Source organism: Mastomys coucha, unplaced genomic scaffold (genome assembly GCF_008632895.1).
Source record: "Mastomys coucha isolate ucsf_1 unplaced genomic scaffold, UCSF_Mcou_1 pScaffold15, whole genome shotgun sequence".
NCBI lineage: Eukaryota > Metazoa > Chordata > Mammalia > Rodentia > Muridae > Mastomys > Mastomys coucha.
The window spans coordinates 46,546,357-46,564,684 of NW_022196897.1; the positions used below are offsets into that span (position 1 = coordinate 46,546,357).

Here is an 18,328-nt window from a genome sequence, read left to right on the forward strand (position 1 = left end):
GAATGATGCGCTCAGAACGTGTGCAGAGGCATTGTGGTCCCCTGCAGCCATATTTTGGGTGTCAGATCCAGAGCCCAACAGCAGTATCACTCTCACTATTTAATGAATGTGTAGAAGATGAAGTCATTATAAAGCTCATGTGATGAGCTTTCCCATGGGCACAGGCGGAGCATACACTCTACAGACCTCTTAACCAGAGAGCCTGTCTCGGAGATTATAAGCTGGTAGAACCAGGCCTAACCTTTCTTTTATGGTTTGTAGATCAAATAATTATTTTAATTATTTTTGCAATTAACCGAGGAACAGAGCCTTTATTAGGGTATAGGGGAGCTAGGTGGGAAGGTTGGGAGGAATGGTGGCATTTAGAATGTAAACTGGGTTAGTCAGTTCTCCCTGGAGAGGAACCAACAATTTCCATGTCCGCTTCCATCAGAGATTTGTCTTCGTTTGCTACATGGTCTTGTCTAGTTCAGTCTGACTTAGAATTTACAATTCTCCTACCTCAGTCTCACAGATGTTGTCTTTAGTGCTTTGGGAATGGAGAATATGATTTATGGTTGGTTGTTTTTTAGCTTTTGAAACCGGGTATGTCCCTTTGTTGTACTATTCTTTTGTGAAACAGAGGCTGGCTTCAAACTTCTGATCCTCCTGCACGCTGGGATTACAGGTTGTGCCACCACATTTGCCTGTGCTTTAGATTTTAACCTGGAGATTTTGGTATTAGGTATGAGTTTAAAAATAAAAAAAATGACTGCTATATGAGGAAGGATCCAATCCGATCGATGTCTTTCAAAGGTTTATTTGTACTTAAGTGTATGTATCTGCATGAGTGTGGGTGTGCCAAGGGCCTGTGGAAGCCCTTGGAAGCCAGAAGAGGGTGTCAGATCCAGCACTTGTGAGCTGCCCTCTGGGTGCTGAGGAGTATTGAACTCAAGGCCTATGCTTGGAGCTGTGAGTGGCTGTGTACTGGCTAGACTGAAAGAAATGGCCCATGTAACACACCCTGCCTTGTCTAGTTAAGTGATCAGCACTTACCAATTCTTCCCAAGCCTTCACAGCTGGGATAATTTCCCTGTGTTGGTAGTCCACAGTGTGTGTGTGTGTGTGTGTGTGCATGTGTGCGTGTCGGCCTTTTTGTCTAGCCCTGGGTGATCTGGGACTGGGCTCAGTGCAGTGCATTGGAAATGACTAGAAAGTGAGCATTGGGCTTTACTCTCATTAGTCCGTCAGCAGAATGGAAGATTGATTACTGTGGATTGGGGTACTTTCTGTTACAAAGCACTTTTTTGTAGGGGGTGGGATATAAATTCCAGTGTAAAAATTTTAATCCCAGTATCAGCCACTTGAGCTTTATTAGATCTGCTGGAGGCAGATTTACCCACACAGTAATCCTCTCTCTCCTCCCAGGGCATGGGCAGAAGGCAGGTGAAGGGCTCCCTGTTGATGCTGGGGACTGTGACCTTTAGGTTCTCATCGAGTGGATAATGAGACATTTTCTAGGCAGGGAGATGCTTCCCTTCCCTGCCTTCATTAAATCTTTCCTGTCCTTTAAACTTCATATATCTTAGGACACGGCCTAGACAGCCCTCATTTCTACCCTGGCTCCCTGCAGGAAGCAACACTGCACCCATGTCCTGCCGTTAAGGTGTTCTTCCTAGGTGACGGTGGACCTGAGGGCATGTCCCTTGGACCTCTGTTCTTTGTTCCTTGCCCGTGTCTTGCCGTGCCCTGGAAGCTGTTCCTAGTTTAGAACACAACGGCTGAGCCTAGTTTTCTTTCTCTCCTTTGAGACAGATTCTCTCTCTGTAGCCCCAGCAGGCTTAGAACTCGCTCTGCAGAGCTGGCTGGCCTCGAACTCACAGAGATCCACCTGCCTCTGCCTCCTGGGTGCTGGGCTTAAAGGCGCGCAGCACTGGGCTGGTTTTCTTCTTTGTTGAGATCGATACTTGTTTCCCATGTGGCAAACAGGCTCCTTAATTTTAATTTAAGAACAAGGAAAAAAAAAGGAGGTTAAAAATAAGTTGGTATGTGTCCTTCAATGTTTTTCTTTTCAGTCATATGCTAAATGGTATGCTATTCTTATTTTGCTATTTAGCTACATATTTTTTTTGTACACAAGTGTGATATATTTTTATCGCATACCAATATGTATTCAAATGATTCTCAACCATCGTGTGTAATTTGCTCTTTAGACTGTTAGGAGTAACATTAAATTTTTAACTATTACTGACTTTTAGGTAGTGTGATAAAAATCATACTTCAAGTTTTGATGAATGCCTCCCAACCATTAGACTTCATTAAATTAACATAAAATGACTAAATCTGTGTAGCCTGCTTATCTTCTTAATAATCTGAGCAACCTCTGTGTTTCAGAACTGAGCTGGGTACCAGGCGAGCCCCTCAAGTCTAAGAGTCATAGCATTAAGAGTAAAGCAGAACATGTGTACACAGCACTCTGGTTAGATTAGGTATAGGAGAACTGAGTATATTCAGATCAGACACTGGGAAGTAGCTGTCTGGGAGTGTGGGGTGTGTGTAGAGATGCAGACTGTAATGGAAGAGTCTAGCTGTGTTATCGTATGACAGTGACACTGAAGATTTGGGACACAAGGCCTAGAGACCCAGTTTACTTTGAAGAATGGTGTTTCGAGTATAAATATAAAGTCAAAAAGAAAGGTATACACATTGCACTGTGGTGGGCAAAGTTTCTCATGGGGTATGGGTCAGCGATTCTGGAGTTCCATTGTGTAGACACAGGGGTTAAGACAGTGTGATGTAAGCAAGGGAGAAGCCTAGGATGTTGGAGACCCAGGTGTGCACTTGGGTTGGGCTAAATACTATTCCACAAAGAGTTGATAATAATGTGTGTAAATGGGCTGGTGCACACACAGGAGGAATAGGGCTTGCAGCCTCGATTCTCTGTTAGTAATAAGCACATCCATGTCTTCCCTCCGCTGGTGCCAGTCTCCAGTGAGCCGGACTCCTTGGGAAGCATAATTATAGATCTGGAGCATCTTGTGTGGCCAGAAAATGAGGAAGTGCTCTGAAAAAAACAAGGGATGTGGGCATGTCGAAGGGAGGAAGGAGCCAACCTCAAGGAGCTTTTAACAGCCAGAGCTAACTTTAGCAACAAAATAAATAGTGTGGTACTGCATAATAATACAAAGCATAATATATGTATCCACATGACATGGATTTATGCTAAGTCAGGAAACAGCTTTCTTAGAGGAGATTTTCAAATACTTGTTGCAGATACCTCTTTCAGGAGCCTAAGGCTGAAGTTCCCACTCATTGAGCCTAGCTTGAGGCCTAGGTTTGTGAGTCCTCTAAAGGGTAGAGGATGGGAAGAGCCAAGCACTCAAGGCTAACCTGGGCTTTAGCCATCCTGTGACCATGTAGAGTACAGTGATTACAGAACCTTAACCTGCTGTCTCCCCAAACCCACAGCCATTAATAAATGCCAGAGACATCCGTTCCTTTGCCGCTGCAGACCACCACTTAGGAACACTGAGGATCTTGGTCCCTTTGTGACTCGTGTGATTGGTGAATATGTGGAGATGACAGCTGGTGGGCCCAGAACCACACGGGAGTGAGTGGTGGTCATACTTAGAAACAGCATGATGCTAGAAGCCTTGGAAAGAGTCTAAACAATAGCTGTGAGTTCAGCAGAGGACCCATGTCCCTCCCCAAGGGCATCGTTGACTATGGTGTAGGATTGGGTCATGTACGTTTTCATATGAAACACTTTGCCTAAATAAACTTGTTATATTGGGGGAAAAAGCCAGACAAACCCCATTGAGGGACATTTTACAAAAGCTCCAACCAGTACTCCTTGACACTGTTAAGGTTGTGAAAAAAGACAAGGAAATAAAGAAAAATTCTAAGATACCAGAGGAGATTAAGGAGGCAGAGGGCAAGAAGCTACAACTTGAGACCTTGGACCAGGAGCCTAGAACAGATGGCGTTAGTGGAAACTAGAGTAACCCAGATGATGTTTGATGATTACAGATGCTTAAATACTTGCCCCATGGTCTCTCGTTCTGAGAGCATTCCAATGATGGGAAACATGACATGGAGAGACAGAGACGACTCCTCATCTTCATTCTACAACTGAGATTTGACTTTCTTGACTTATTACATAGCTACCCATCAATCCACCTCATTTTAGAAGGTACTTTAAAGACGCAAACATCAGTGCGTGTACCTCCCCTCGTACCACCCAGTCTGTTTGAAGAGTAATTTCTTCTATAAAATGTTTTTATTAGTACATATTAATTATACATAATAGTGGGTTTCATTATGAGATTTCCATATACGTAATGGAATGTATTCTGTCTCATCCAGCTCCCATTTTGGTCCCCTCCTGTACCACTGGTCCCCTTCCTTTATCATCCCAAGGTGGCTGGTTGTTTAGGAGGTTCCAGACCCTTTGTAGTGGACGCTACATCTGTGGCTGTGCCCCATGGAGGACAGAGGATGAAGAGTTGAGAGGATGTAGGTTTTGTTGCTGTGTCCTGGGATGATGAAAGGTGTTGTTTGTGCTCACCTGAGCGTGTTTGACTAACGTGGAGCTATACCTGTGAACACTAGGATGTTCCAGGGTCTCTAGAAAATAATAGCTATCCTGGAGTCGAGGCTGGAGGGCACTGGGTAAGATAGGAGCTGAGGCAGTAGGATGCCTGAGTTAGAATGTGCTGTGCTACAACATTTATCTGAGCCGAGCCTAAGGTCTCCCTGCACCCTTCTTCCCTTTTCTGGGTTGACCCAAGGAAAGAGGATGCCAAGGAGAGCCGCTTAGCTCTGGAAGGGGGCAGGAGGATGAACCATCAGAGACTACAATTATACAGAAAGGACAGCAGTCACTCCCAAAGCCCACAGAGCTGGGACTGTGCCCAGAGGGTGGCCTTCCAGCTGCTGACAGTGGCCCTATTCAGTTTGGACGCATAATGATTTTAAAACTAATCAGGAACCAAAGCCCGAGGCTAGAGACAAACACAAATATCTTGTTGACCGAGCAAACATGTAGGTTTTGTCAGATAGGAAGTTACTGAGGAAGGTCAGGGTGATGTAATGGTGTGTGCTATGCTTTCATCCTTAAACAGATGGGCCCCTGGGGTACCATCTGCAGCTCCCTGGGCCCTTTGGAATCATTTCCTATAAATGAAATTGTCATAAGTCACTATTGGGAGTGTGGTATGGTAGGCATATCAGAAGTACAACTAGACAAAGGAAGGAAATTTCCACTGCAGCTAACGGCCTCCTCTTCCTCTCTGTGCCTTATAAACAGTCCTGAGATAGCTTATTGTGCTCAGCTTTCTTATATAGTATGTGGTGTGATCTAGTCATCCAAAGTAAACTTCCCCTTTTCCCCCAGGTTCGCATAACTCTTCTTACCCTACCTAAGCCTTTGTCAGCTGGGCACCCTTTATAAACTGTCTTGTTGTTTTCAGTTTTTGTTGGGAAAGTAGTGTTTTTGTTTCTTTTTCTTTTCTTTTTTTTCCTCCATCAAAGGAATATATTTGTTCTGGGAAGGCAAGGGCAGGGGATGTTTTTTTAATCCAATTCAGGGAAAGAAAATGTACAGCATCTCCTATGAGTGGTTGGTTTATGAGTCTTAATTGAAATTTTAAATAAACCATCTCAATAAGCCATTTCAGAGCTGAAAGCAGAGACTGCAGTACCCATTGGTTTATTTATGGAACAGTTATTGGCACACTGTGCCAGGCATAGCGCTGTGCCCTGGTAGAGGGACATGATCAGGAGGAAATATTGAGGTGTTCTTGGAAGAGTGCAGAGGGTGAGAGGCAGGAGGAGGATCAGGTCTGGCTTCTTGGAAGAGATGGGTTTTGTGGAGCATCTCAGAGGAGTGTGTAGGTGGGGGATGGGGGTTTGTTTGGCAGAGGGAGGCACCTGAAGAGATCTGGAAGCCAGCCCAGCAGGAGCCCAGGCAGGCTTGGTGTACTTGTCTAGGTGGGGATAGATAGGGATGTACAATGGTCAATACTTTGAAGAGGGTCTCAGGAAAATTGGTTTAGAATCAAAGCAGAAAGTTTGGGGCAGTGTCTGTGGCTGGATCCTGGTGAGGAACAGAGAGGCAGGGAGGTGGGGCTAGTGTATCAAATCTGCTGGCTTTGTGCTTCTGGGTGGAGTGGGAGGGGGGTGATAAGTATGCAGCAGTTGTCGAGGGCAATTGAAGTGGACTTCTTTTGAGGGCCTTTCTAGGTCTGAGAGTTCCAGGGCTCCTGCATCTCTGGGGTGCAAACACCTTCGCTCTGAGGTAGGTCTTTCTGGCTTGTGATGTAGTTAAGAAGCTGAGTCCTGCTCTGACTCCCACCATGTGGCCAGCGAAGAGCACCGTAGAATCGAAGAAGGCCAGGGGACTGAGGTGGATGACTGGGCGATCTGTGAGGTCTCGGTGTGAAGAGCAGAACACACTCTAGGGTCATCAAAGAGCCGGGACTTGTGGCAAGCACAAGCTTAGAATGACACTGTTGCCTATTCAGTGGGCCTGGTAGTAAAGCATAGGTGGGGAGCTGGGGTGGGAGTGGTGAATGGCAGCCGCTGTGACTTCATGTGCTGGACACAACTGTAAGTGCTTTCAAGTGTCAGGTAGGTCAACAGCACCATGAATGGTTTATCCCCATCTACAGATGAGGCATGGAGGCCCAGGGAGGGGAGGGGATGAAACTGCTCCAGGTTACATGGTGAGTCCAGAAATGGAGTTGGGATTCTAATCCAGATTGTCCCCTATGCTCTTGTTCCTTGTAGGAGCTGACTGTTGGGCACAGGAAAAGGACAGGAGAGAGAACCAGGACCACCATACCACCCTTGCACATTTCCTCGGTGAATGAGAAGATACCAGAGATAGGTAGGTGTCAGTTTTGGATCGGGGTGGAGGGTGATATGACCATGCATAGGAAAGCACCAGAGGAGGACCAGTTTCCACATGCTGCCTGAGGGGAAGTGGGCTTGAGGGGTTCTGTTTGAGCTGGTGCTTCCTTAGGTGAGCGGGAGAGTTCGTGTTCAGAGAGCAGGGTTCCAGTGGTCCGTGGAAGAGTTCTGTTCAGTGGCAGTGATGGCCAACAACCGTGTAAGTGTGCGTCCATGCCACTCAGCTAACTGTAGGCTTAGTAATGGTATAACTTGTTTCTGTCATAGTATCATAAAAAGTAGGATAGTCCTCGCCAGTCAGGAAACCTCCTTTGCAAAGCGGGCACTTAGCAAATCTGTGAATGAATGCTAGGGATTTTTTGCGGTGTTTGCATCTAATCCTTATTTGGAGGGCTGAGGTCAGCACTGTTGCACAGATGTGAAGGGTCCTGGCTTTAAGGGATCAGACAACTTGCCCAAGGTCTCACATTTAGAAAGTGGTGAAGCTGGTGCCGTTGGATCCTCCTGCCCCTACTCAGGGAGCTGAAATGCAGAAGGTTCTGGAAACTGTGTGTGGGGGTGGATGGGTTTGGGTGTGGGGTGGGAGTTGTTAATAGAGGTAAGAAGAATGCCTAATGGGGAAAGGAAGGTGGGAGGAGACCTAGTAATGAGACCACATGGGTCAAAGTGTGATGGCACAGCCTGGCCTCCAGTGTCTTCACTGGGTACAGCTGTAATAGAACTGTCAGAGGGTCCAGGAGTGCACGCAAGGGGCTTGAGTGTGTGGGGGAGTCTGTGATCCCAAGATGTTGGTGGATTCCTCCCCGACTGGGACCTGTGGCTGGGCAGGATGGAGGTGAGGACTGTGCTAGTAAGCAGCTCAGCCTGTCCTCTTTTCTCATGCTTGTATACTTCCTTCCTGCCACCTTCCCCGGGGACAGCTGTGGACCCACTGAGTCTGCAGGCCAGAACCTGATACTGGATGGAGATGCATGGATATAGGGAGGAGGAGGAATATTTCTCTGAATATTCCTGAATATTTCTCTGCTGCCAATAGCCCGTGTGTGAGGGAAGATTGTGGCCAGCCTTCCCAGCTTGCAGACAGTCGACAAAGGGAGACCTCGCTCCCTAGGTTTGCTTTCTTTTTGGCAGACTAGTATGAAATGAATCTAATAGGAAGTGATTAGTTACCAGCTCCTTGTGAACACTTTCAAGGTTGTAACCTAAAATGACTAAGGCTTGTCCAGTCTTCAGTGGCGGTCCGTGCTATTTGTGATCCCCCTGGTATAGGTGCAAGCATGTCTCAGGTACTTGGATTTAGTGAGGTGTTTATGGTGGTACCTAGTCTGTTTATGAAGGATGTACTCCCTGGAGAGTTGCTCTTCTCGTTTTTTTTTTCCTTCATGCTTGTATTCTTTGGACCCAGCAGGAGTCATTTATCCTCCTGGTTGGAGGTTTTTTAAATTCTGGGGTGGGGGTGGGGTGGAGGTAGGGCTGTCTGAAGAGTGCTTCCTGTGATACTAGGTGGCTGTAGCAAAGGAAGTCTGTGATTATATAGTCATTTTGAATACATAAGAAGTTGGCTCACGGCAGGTCCTGCAAGGGCAGCCTGGGACAGTACCGTTCGTGAGGGATTAAGTTGTGCTGCAGTTGAATTCTGCAGCTGTCAGATTCTCCGCAGTACAGTAGTCAGCTGTAACCTCCAGGTGTAAACAGACCTTCATCAGCATCATTGAAAAGCGCTTTGAGGATCCAGACAGAGCTCTGTGGGATGCTGTCCATCAAAAAGTCATTTGCCTGGCCTTGTTTCTGGCTGTGCTGTTTTACCCCGGGTGGCTAGCAGGATCTGTAGAGCTTTGCCACAAGGAGAGGTGGAGGGTATCGAGGTTCATTTGAAGTCTTGTTTTCAAAAGTCTCCTTTGCTTTTCACATTTAGAGGCCTGGTAAAAACTTGCCTTTAAAACAGGACTAAAGTAACAGTTACTAAAGTAGTTCTTCATTTTGTAAAATAATTGTGGCTAATTTGGGGGCTATAACTCAGTGCTAAAATACTTACCTATCCTGGATGAGCCTCTGGGTTTGATTTCTGCTCCCCCAGGGCTAATATTATAATGACTTAATCTTGGAATTTCTTTTTTTCTTTATTAGATATTTTCTTTATTTACATTTCAAATGATAGCCCCTTTCCCAGTTTCCCCTCTGAAAAAAACCCCTATTCCCTCCCTCCTCTCCCTGCTCACCAACCCACCCTCTCCCGCTTCCGGGCCCTGGCATTCCCCTACACTGGGGTATATACAGAGCCATCTTGGAATTTCTTACTGGGCTTTTGCAAAAGGACTTTTGTTGTTGTTGTGAATCTCAGTATCCTCAGCCTTTATCTCTCAGCCAAGAACATTCCTGACACGTGGAATGAATTTAATATGGCTATGACGGCACAAGGAGGTGACACTGCCCGACCTGTTCAAAGCCATATGGTTAAAAACTGGCCTCCAGGAGGGTTGGTAGACTAGGAGAGAGAGTGGTTTGCCTGCAGAACCGTTTCACCGAAAATGATCTCAAAGGGGCTGGAGAGACCCAGTTCAGGGGCTCGGAGCACATACTGACCTTAAAGATCTGTTTTAGGTTCTCAACACCTTCATGAGCTGCTTACTCAACTGCCTGTAGTTGCAGCTCCAGGGTGGGTTACACACTGGACTCTTCTGGACTCTACACATAATTAAAAAATAATAAAATAAACTTTCAGAAAGGAAAAGATTTTGAAAAAAAAAAAAAAAAGACCCAGTATTGAATATAGAAGAATGCTAAGTTTTATAAAAATATAAAAAATTTGTTAAAGTGTTTTTCTGGAGTTGGGGTAGTGGTTCTCAAAGTGGGTTGTGACCCCTTTGTGGGAGGAATGACCCTTTCACAGGGGTTACCTAAGGTCACTAGAAAACAAAGGTATTTACATTGTGATTAATAACAATAGCGAATATGACTTTATGACTGGTAGTGTCATATTAACAGGAGGAACTGTGTTGAGGGTACACAGCATTAGGAAGGTGGAGAACCACTAGGCTAGAGAGATGGCTCAGCGGTTAAGAACACCTGCTGTTCTTGCAGAGAGCCTGTGTTTGGTTTCCAGTACCTATGTCAGGCATCTCCTGACTGCTTGTAACTCCAGTTCTACAGCATAAATGCCCTCTCCTGGCCTCCCAAGTTTACCTGCATGCAGATGGCGCACATCTTCAAGCACACATACCCATAAAATAAAACTTTGAAAAAATATTTTCCCTTTAGCTGGGCGGTGGTGGCACATACCTTTAATGCCAGCAATTGGGAGGCAGAGACAGGGTGGATCTCTTGAATTCAAGGTCAGCCTGGTCTACAGAGTGAGTTCTACAACAGTCAGGGCTTCGCAGAGAAACCATAGAAAAAACAAAACAAGACAAAATGAAAATCTAATCTTCCTAGAAAAATGAAAATAATTTTATATATTTTAAGTGTCAAAAGCAATTAGTGAGAAGAAACAGAACAATTCATATATTTTATAAGCACTACTTCATGAGTTTGAAAGTTTGTCTATTTTAGTCATTTATTTTTAAGAGTTGTTTCACTGTTTTAATTTTAAAATAATACACACATACTTAAAACAATTGTATATCCGTGCGTGTGTGTGCACCACATACATGCAGGAACCCTTGGAGGTCAGAAGGGGCATTGGATCTCCTAGAACTAGAGTCACAAATGATACAAATGATTGTTAGCCATTCTGTGAGTGTTGAGAACTGACCTGGGTAAGAACAGTAAGTGCTCTTCACTGCTGAGTCATTTCTCTAGCCACCCTGTCTGTCTGTCTGTCTGTCTGTCTGTCTGTCTGAATGTGCATATATCTGTGGCAATGTCTGTAAGAGTAGGCTTGAATAAAAGTAATTTTAACTATGTAATAGGAAAGCCAGAAATGCTATGATTTTAGGAATAAGAAGGTTATGTTGCTGCCTAAACTATATGAATATAAAATAGTTTACGACCCCAGCTATAATACATTGATTTATTTGGAATCGTCTCTGGAGCACTGTGATAGTTTGGATAAGAAATGTCATTGGCTCAGGAATTGAAACACTGGGTCTTCAGCTGGTGGCACTGTTTTGGGGTGGAGACACAGCCTTCCTGGAGGAAGTGTGTCACTGGGGGTGGGCTTTGGGGATTTATAGCTCTCTTCATTTCCAGTTCTCGCTCTCTACTTCATGTCCATGGTTGGAGATGTGATCTCTTTGTTTCCTGCTTTAGACACTATGCCTGAAGCTTGTTGTCATGTAGCTCCTGTGTCATGATGGACTCTTAGCCCTCTGAAACCCTAAGACAAAATAAACTTTTTTCTGCAAGTGGCTGTTGGTCATGGTGTTTTTTTATTTCTTATTTTTTTTAATTTATTTTATATGTATGGGTATTTTACCTGCATGCTCAGATATGTGCACCATGTGCATGCCTGGTGGGTTGGATCTCCGGGAACTGGGGTTGCAAACAGTTGTGAGCTGTCATGTGGGTGCTGGGAATTGAACCTGGGCCCTCTAGAAGAGCAGCCAGTGCTCCTAACCACTGAGCCATCTCTCCAGCCCCCAGTCATGGTGTTTTATCAGAGCAATAGAAAAGTAAATAATACATGCACCAAGTAAATTTAGGAACAAAACTTTCTATTTGTCCAGTAGCATTTATTTTATAGTTGTTTTTTTTTTTTTAAAGATTTATTTATCCATTATATGTAAGTATACTGTAGCTGTCTTCAGACACACCAGAAGAGGGTGTCAGGTCTTATTACGGGTGGTTGTGAGCCACCATGTGGTTGCTGGGATTTGAACTCATGACCTTCAGAAGAGCAGACGGTGCTCTTTACCCGCTGAACTATCTCACCAGCCCCCTATTTTATAGTTTAAGAGGCAATATCTTGCTATTTTGTTTGTCCGTGGTAATTTCCTGAATAGCTGGGTCTGTTGGTGCATGCCACTGTGACCGGCAAGACAGTAGTCTTTTGTTGTTGTTGTTGTTTGGTTGGTTTGTTGGTTTTTCGAAACAGGGTTTCTCTGTGTATCCCTGGCTGTCCTGGAACTCACTCTGTAGACCAGGCTGGCCTCAAACTTAGAAATCCACCTGTCTCTGCCTCCCAAGTGCTGGGATTAAAGGCGTGCGCCACCACTGCCCGGCTAAGGCAGTATTCTTAAAACACTCTGGACATCAGTGAAATCCTTCCTCAAACCTGCAGCATTTATATAGGTATAAATTACAGTCATGTATCTGCTAGCGACAAGCTGTTTGCATTTAAGATCTACAAAAATAGCAACAAAAGAATGAGGCAATTCAACACAATTAGAAATGACAATATTTTTTGGATACCCTTGGAGATCACCTCCCACCCTCTACTTTGGAGACATCTGGTTGGGAATGACAGTAATCCAGAAGAAGTACACAATACTTTTTGAGGGAGGGTTTCTGGAGTGGTGTGCGGATGAGAAGTTGACAGAGAGATACACTGTCAAACAGATTGAGAGTAGGCTGGGCGGGGGTAATGCAGAAAGCTGGGGTATAACTCCCCACCATCTGTGCAAGAGGGTTGCTAAGGTACCATGAACCAGACTCCTAAGGATTAAAGCTGTCAGAATGGTCAGATCACTTTCTCATAGCTGGGAATGCTGGACACTGGACCTGGACCGCAGAGTGTAAGTTCATATATAAGGCCTGCAGAATGGCCTTTAGTTTGGGAGATCTTTAAGCTCTTTGAAAAAAGTAGGTTTGGATGGAGTGATAAAGAAACCAACTTAACCAATCAGAAGTGGACATAAGGCGAAAGCACTAGACTCAGGCGTGGTGAATTTTGAGTGAACAGAGAGGTTGAGGACTGAGGAGGCAGGAACCTGGCTGGAGGGCATGCTTACTCTCTTGTGTGGAATATTTGCTGGCCCATTAGGACTAGTGGTCTATAGTCTTCTATAACAAACATTTTTTGAGATTGTGTGTTTTAGCTACTTTTGTATTGTGATAAAACATCACGACCAAGATAAGTTATAAAAGGAAGGTTTGAGCATACCGTTCTGGAAGGTTCGAGTCCGCCATGATAGAGCAGAGGCATGTTGGCAGAAGCTGGAAGCTTAGAGTTGAAAGCAAGTGTAGTGCTTTTTAAAACCTCAAGCCTGCCCCCAGGGACCTATTTTCTCGAGTAAGGCCACACCCACTATGTATATCCAAACAGTGTTCCTAACTGGAGGCCAAGTAGTCAAATGTTTGAGCCTATGGGATCGTTCTCATCCAGATCACACCACCACACTGAAAATTCTGTTTCTGGAATTCAAAAGATGGCATGACCAAAGACACCAAAGGGAACCGTCTCCAGTGACTTGGGGAAAATCCTGTATGTAGAAGGACTTTAGGAAGAAACATATCAGCCCCTGCAGTACCAGAAACCACCTCAGACCAGTGTGTGACTTGAAGCATGCCTCATTAGCTGATTACCCATAGTTTGCTGTCGGGGACTGAGTGTGACGTGAAATGAGTTGGTGATTTCAGGCAGGTTTGGAATTAAGAGTATTTGTTATTAAAAGGAATAAAAGCAGGCAGAGGTGGTAAATGACAGGTTGTCCAAAGCCCCACTCTCATTTGAAAGGATTTAGAACAGTGTACTTGGATCTGAAAAGGAAGAGGGATTCTGACAGCATTTCAGTAGCAGTGGGGGTTTAGAGACTATCCACAGGTAAAAGGCACTTAAGCATTATTTGAGTCAGTCTGGAAGAAGAATTTTACAGCTGATGAGAAAAGGAAATGGTGGCACCGATAGGGGCAGATATTCAGTAATCAATGGCAGTTGCAGATAGGCTTTCCATTCCTCCAGGAACTTCCTGAGGGACGGACTGTGAAGAGCTGTGGTTTTTGCCAGTATAAGAGAGAATTAGCTAACTTTATTACTAGGTGGGTAGTTGGTGTGTTTGGCTTAGGTGGGGGAACTATGACATAGTAGTTGAGAAATCTCAAAGGTGACAGATGTAGAAACTGATAAAATTAGTGTGGGCTTGTTAGGTGGCCTTGAGTGAAGAGGCCTGCCTCACTGAAAGGTTGGGTCGGTAGTTTATGCAGATTTCCAGTGGGACTGTGCAAGCATGGGGAGCTTCATCCTTTGAAGGGGAAGCCCTGAGAGCCCTGCAGGGGCCCGGCCTCCTCATGTCTGTACAGTAAAGAAAGACTTCAATTTACAGATTATAATCTGCCAAATCCTATTTCAAGGAAGGGGATGGCATTAAGGATTGTGTGCTTGTAGAAATGAAGGGCTTAAGAAAAGATCCGTGAGTGGTGTCTGGCAGGTCATTTGTTCCTACCAGGCCTCCATTCTTTCACGCCAAAATGGAAGAAAGGCTTATTGGAATAATCTTCGAAGCCCCCGCTGGTTCGGAGTGGATGTATCCGTTCTGAATAGACTAGGAGGGAAGAGGACTGAGCGCTGCCTGCTTAATTTAGCTGCCCTCTCTGCGTGCTCCCGCTGCTTTATGGGCTCCACTCTGCAGATCTGTTTCCCTTGCTCTCTATGATACCCATGAGGTAAGGCTATCTCTGGTTCCATTTCACAAGTACAGACAAGTTCACTAGTGACTGGCTGACTGGGGCACATTCAGACATGGCCATACTGCTCAGAATGAGGATATCAGTGATTCCTTGTCAGTATTGACTGGGGGGTTTTTGTTTGTTTGTTTAAATCCAGCATTTTGGGGACTAGAATTACTCTTAATTTTTTTCTGTTTTCTCACAGATGGCTTTGAAGTAAAATAAATGTAAAACCATTTATTTTTATTTATGTTTGCAGTGTTGGGGTGAAACCTGAGCCCTGTTCATGCCCGGCAAGTATTCTGCCACTGAGCTACCCTCTCAGACCAAAGTCAGAATTTTAAAGCTTGCAAGATCTTGAGTGCTCCCTTAAACTCATTTAGCGGGGTGACGATTGAGGGACAGTAAAGCCTACTCTAGCTTTCCCTTTGGAAGTTCTGATCCCATCCTGATATTTAAAAAAAGGGGTGGGGGAGGGAGGCATATTGAATTTAAATTGTACTTTTAAAAGTTCCAAGTGAATAGAACTACAGTTTAGGAATATGCCCAAAGTTTTGAAGATTGTTATTTTTTTAGTTATGTTGTCTTGGTTAGTTTTTTGTTACAATAACAAAATACTCAAGACTGGGCAACTTATAAATAAGTTTATTTGTCAACTTATAAATAAGTTTATTCGACTCACGGTCCCTAGAGGCTAGTGACTAAGAGCATAGCTTTAAGAATCTGCTTGGCATCTGTCGAGAGCTTTTTCGCAGCATCAGAACATAGCAAAGGATGGGGCTGGAGGTACGTACAGCACAGCGGCCTAGGGCACTTGCTGCTCTTGCAGAAGACCTGGGTTTGGTTCCCAGCATCCATATCAGGCAGCTCATACCTAGTTGTAACTTCACTTCCAGGAGGTCCAATGCTCTCTTCTGGCCTCTGCAGGCATTCTCACATATGGTGCACATATAGAGTGCACATAAGCAGGCTTGTGTACATGTAAATCAGGATAAAACCTTTTAAGAAAATAATGAAGAGTATCTCATGCTAGATAAACCAAGTTTGCCAGTTTGGGTGCTCCTCCTCCTCTTTTTTTATTTTTTATTTTTTGGAGACAAGGTTTATTTGTGTAGCCCTGGCTATCCTGGAACTCACTCTGTAGAGCAGACTGGCCTGGAACTCAGGAATCCTCCTGCCTCTCCCTCCCAAAGACTTCCACTACCACCACTAGACTTCTTTTCTTTTTATAAGGGTCTCTAGCCAGGCAGTGGTGGCTCACGCCTTTAAATCCAGCACTTGGGAGGCAGAGACAGGGGGATTTCTGAGTTCGAGACCACCCTGGTCTACAGAGTGAGTTCCAGGACAGCCAGGCCTATACAGAGAAACCCTGTCTCAAAAAACACAAACAAACAAACAAATAAACAACCCCCCAAACAACAACAACAACAAATACACACACACACACACACACACACACACACACACACACACACGCACGCACGCACGCACGCACGCACGCACGCACGCACGCACGCGCGCGCGCGCGTGTGTATGTGTCTCAAATGCTGTCATGAAGTCTCCACTCTGAGGACCCCATGTAATCCTATTTTAGTTTCTAGAAACCCCTTCTCCAAATGGCACTAACATACAGATTTTGGGATTAGGTTTCCCTTCTATGTGTACCAGTACTGGCCTTCCGCAGCCAGGTGAGTTCTGCTATAGGGAGGCTGCTCACTGCCGGGGTTGGACATCGGTGTGTCTCTCTGTGGAGGCCATGCTCACAGAACCACAAGCTGTACCAGGACTTGCAGTGGGTGACTGAGGAGAGAGCTTGGCAGCCATGGAGGGACAAACTTCCTCCCACCTCTCTCTGTTTTTGTTCCCAAGCTTCATGAATTAATAAGTTACGGAGGCTTCTAAAAGTTAGGATCCAAGAAAGAGACCCAGATGGTTGAGCTGGAGGGATGCTCTCTCTATGAAAGAAACAGGAATCAGACTGACTCCAGTTCCCTGTAACAAATACTCTTCTGTTTCCCAAAGCCAACAGTGTTCTGGGTAAATGTTGTCTTGTACTCGAGAGAGACTAGCTTTTGTGAAAGCAAAGTGGGATTAAAACAGCAGCATAGACCCTTCACCTGATCGATTGCTCGCTCGCTGATGTCAAGGCTAATGCTGCTGTGGTGTTGTTAGTACAAGTCAACATGAATATTCTGGTATGTCTTACGCAGTGTTTAGGAAAGTTATTGGCACTGAGGATGCATGCCATTGTGGTGTCGTGCTTGCCTAGCACATGTGAGGTCCTGGATTTAATCTCAGACACTAGGAAGGAACATCATTGTGTGTGGCTGTGCTGATAGCAATGCCTCTCTATACCTGCCTGCAAACACATACTCTGAGGATATTAAATTACCTTGATATTTCCTGACATGATGGCTGATGAAGTTGCCAATGTGTCAGAGACCCAGTTTTAAAGTGCTTTCTTTCTTTCATTTGTTTCCCCTCTAGTATGAATGGAAAATATCAAAACTAAAATATATTATGGACAACTGGTTTGTCAATTTCTGAAGCAACATTTTTATTCAGCAGCAAGCAAAGCAAGTTTGCTCAACTAAATTATTCATAAGAATTACAAAACTTGTCATTTAGAATGGATGTTAGGATATTCAGGTCATTTAAAAGACTGTGGTTAAAAATAAAGTGACCCAAATATATAGTTCTAGTTTTTTTTTTTTTAAGGCAAGTTTAAACTTTTAATTTTTGTTTGACATTGGTCCTAACTGTTTCATGAGGAATGTCAGTGGCTAGCCTGTCAGTGTTTAAATAAAAACCAATTCTTCTGCTGTTGCGAGTTTCTCTGTAGCCAGGTTGTGCGTGCCGTAGCTAGGCTGTAGGCACGAGAACTGTGTATGTGAGTAACAGAGAAACCAGAGGTTATGAGCAAATCACTCCCCAAGAAAAACTGGAAACAATTTATTACTTGTTCTGATCACTCCTTTTGTACTTAAAGGAAGAAGCAGTTGAAATATGAACTTGTCCCAGTCTGCTTTCGGGTGGTAACTGGAGCATAAAATGTTGAAAATCAATTATGTATTTAGGGAGATGAAACAGGCTGACATATTGAAGGCATACTATATTGTTTGGTGGATAAATCAGAGCATTACATCATCTTCCTGCAATAACAGGGTGTCCCGAGAGGGACAGACAGGATACCCTGTCCTAGTGTGTCTAAACTTCACAGACTTGCTGTTGATCTTGGGAGAAAAAAAAAAATCCTGTTTTAAAAATTGGCTTAGTTTTGTTGATGTAGCAAAGCATTTGGTACTTTTGTTTTAATCTATAATTTGCCATGGTTTATAGTGATGTGGCAAAGCCTTATTTGTCGCTCATGGTAATGAGGTGGTAAGATCTTTGCAGGAAAGGGCAGAGACTGTAGCTCCACAGAGACTGAAGCTGCGCTTACAACAGCGATGGTGCTTGTGGATCTGGGATGCCCTGTCCACATTGTCTTTACTGTCCTGTGATGAGAGGAGCATCTGAGCTCTGGGTCGCATAGACTCTATTAGTACGGTCATACACCACGGTTTGCCAGCTGGAGCTAAGACCCAAGGCCCGCAAGCACGCAGCTACGGCTAAGTGCCACAAAACTGTGTGCCTTCCCAACAGAAGTTATTGTCTTAGTTGTGGAAGACTGAGCTCCAAGATGAAGGTGTGGGAGAGCTGTTTCCCTGAGGCCCCGAGAAAGAAGAAAGATCTGCTCCAAGCCTCTCTGGTTTTTAGGTGATCACCTTGTTTCTTCCTGTGCCTACCCCTACATCAAATTCCCCTTTGGATAAAGATACCAACCACATTGGATCAGGCCAGCTATATCAGCTTCCCCCTCTCTCTCTCTCTCTCTCTCTCTCTCTCTCTCTCT

General features: G+C 44.6%; 1 protein-coding gene across 5 annotated transcripts in view; it reads left to right on the forward strand.

Moving 5' to 3' along the window:
* The window catches only part of Tanc1 (tetratricopeptide repeat, ankyrin repeat and coiled-coil containing 1), a 236,999-nt gene that overhangs the window by 26,581 nt on the left and 192,090 nt on the right, over nucleotides 1–18,328 (forward strand). For all 5 annotated transcript variants that reach the window (XM_031370329.1, XM_031370332.1, XM_031370331.1 and 2 more), the window contains exon 2: nucleotides 6,769–6,868. The gene's annotated coding sequence lies outside the window, so the exon portion shown is untranslated. The remainder of the gene's footprint in view (nucleotides 1–6,768; nucleotides 6,869–18,328) is intronic.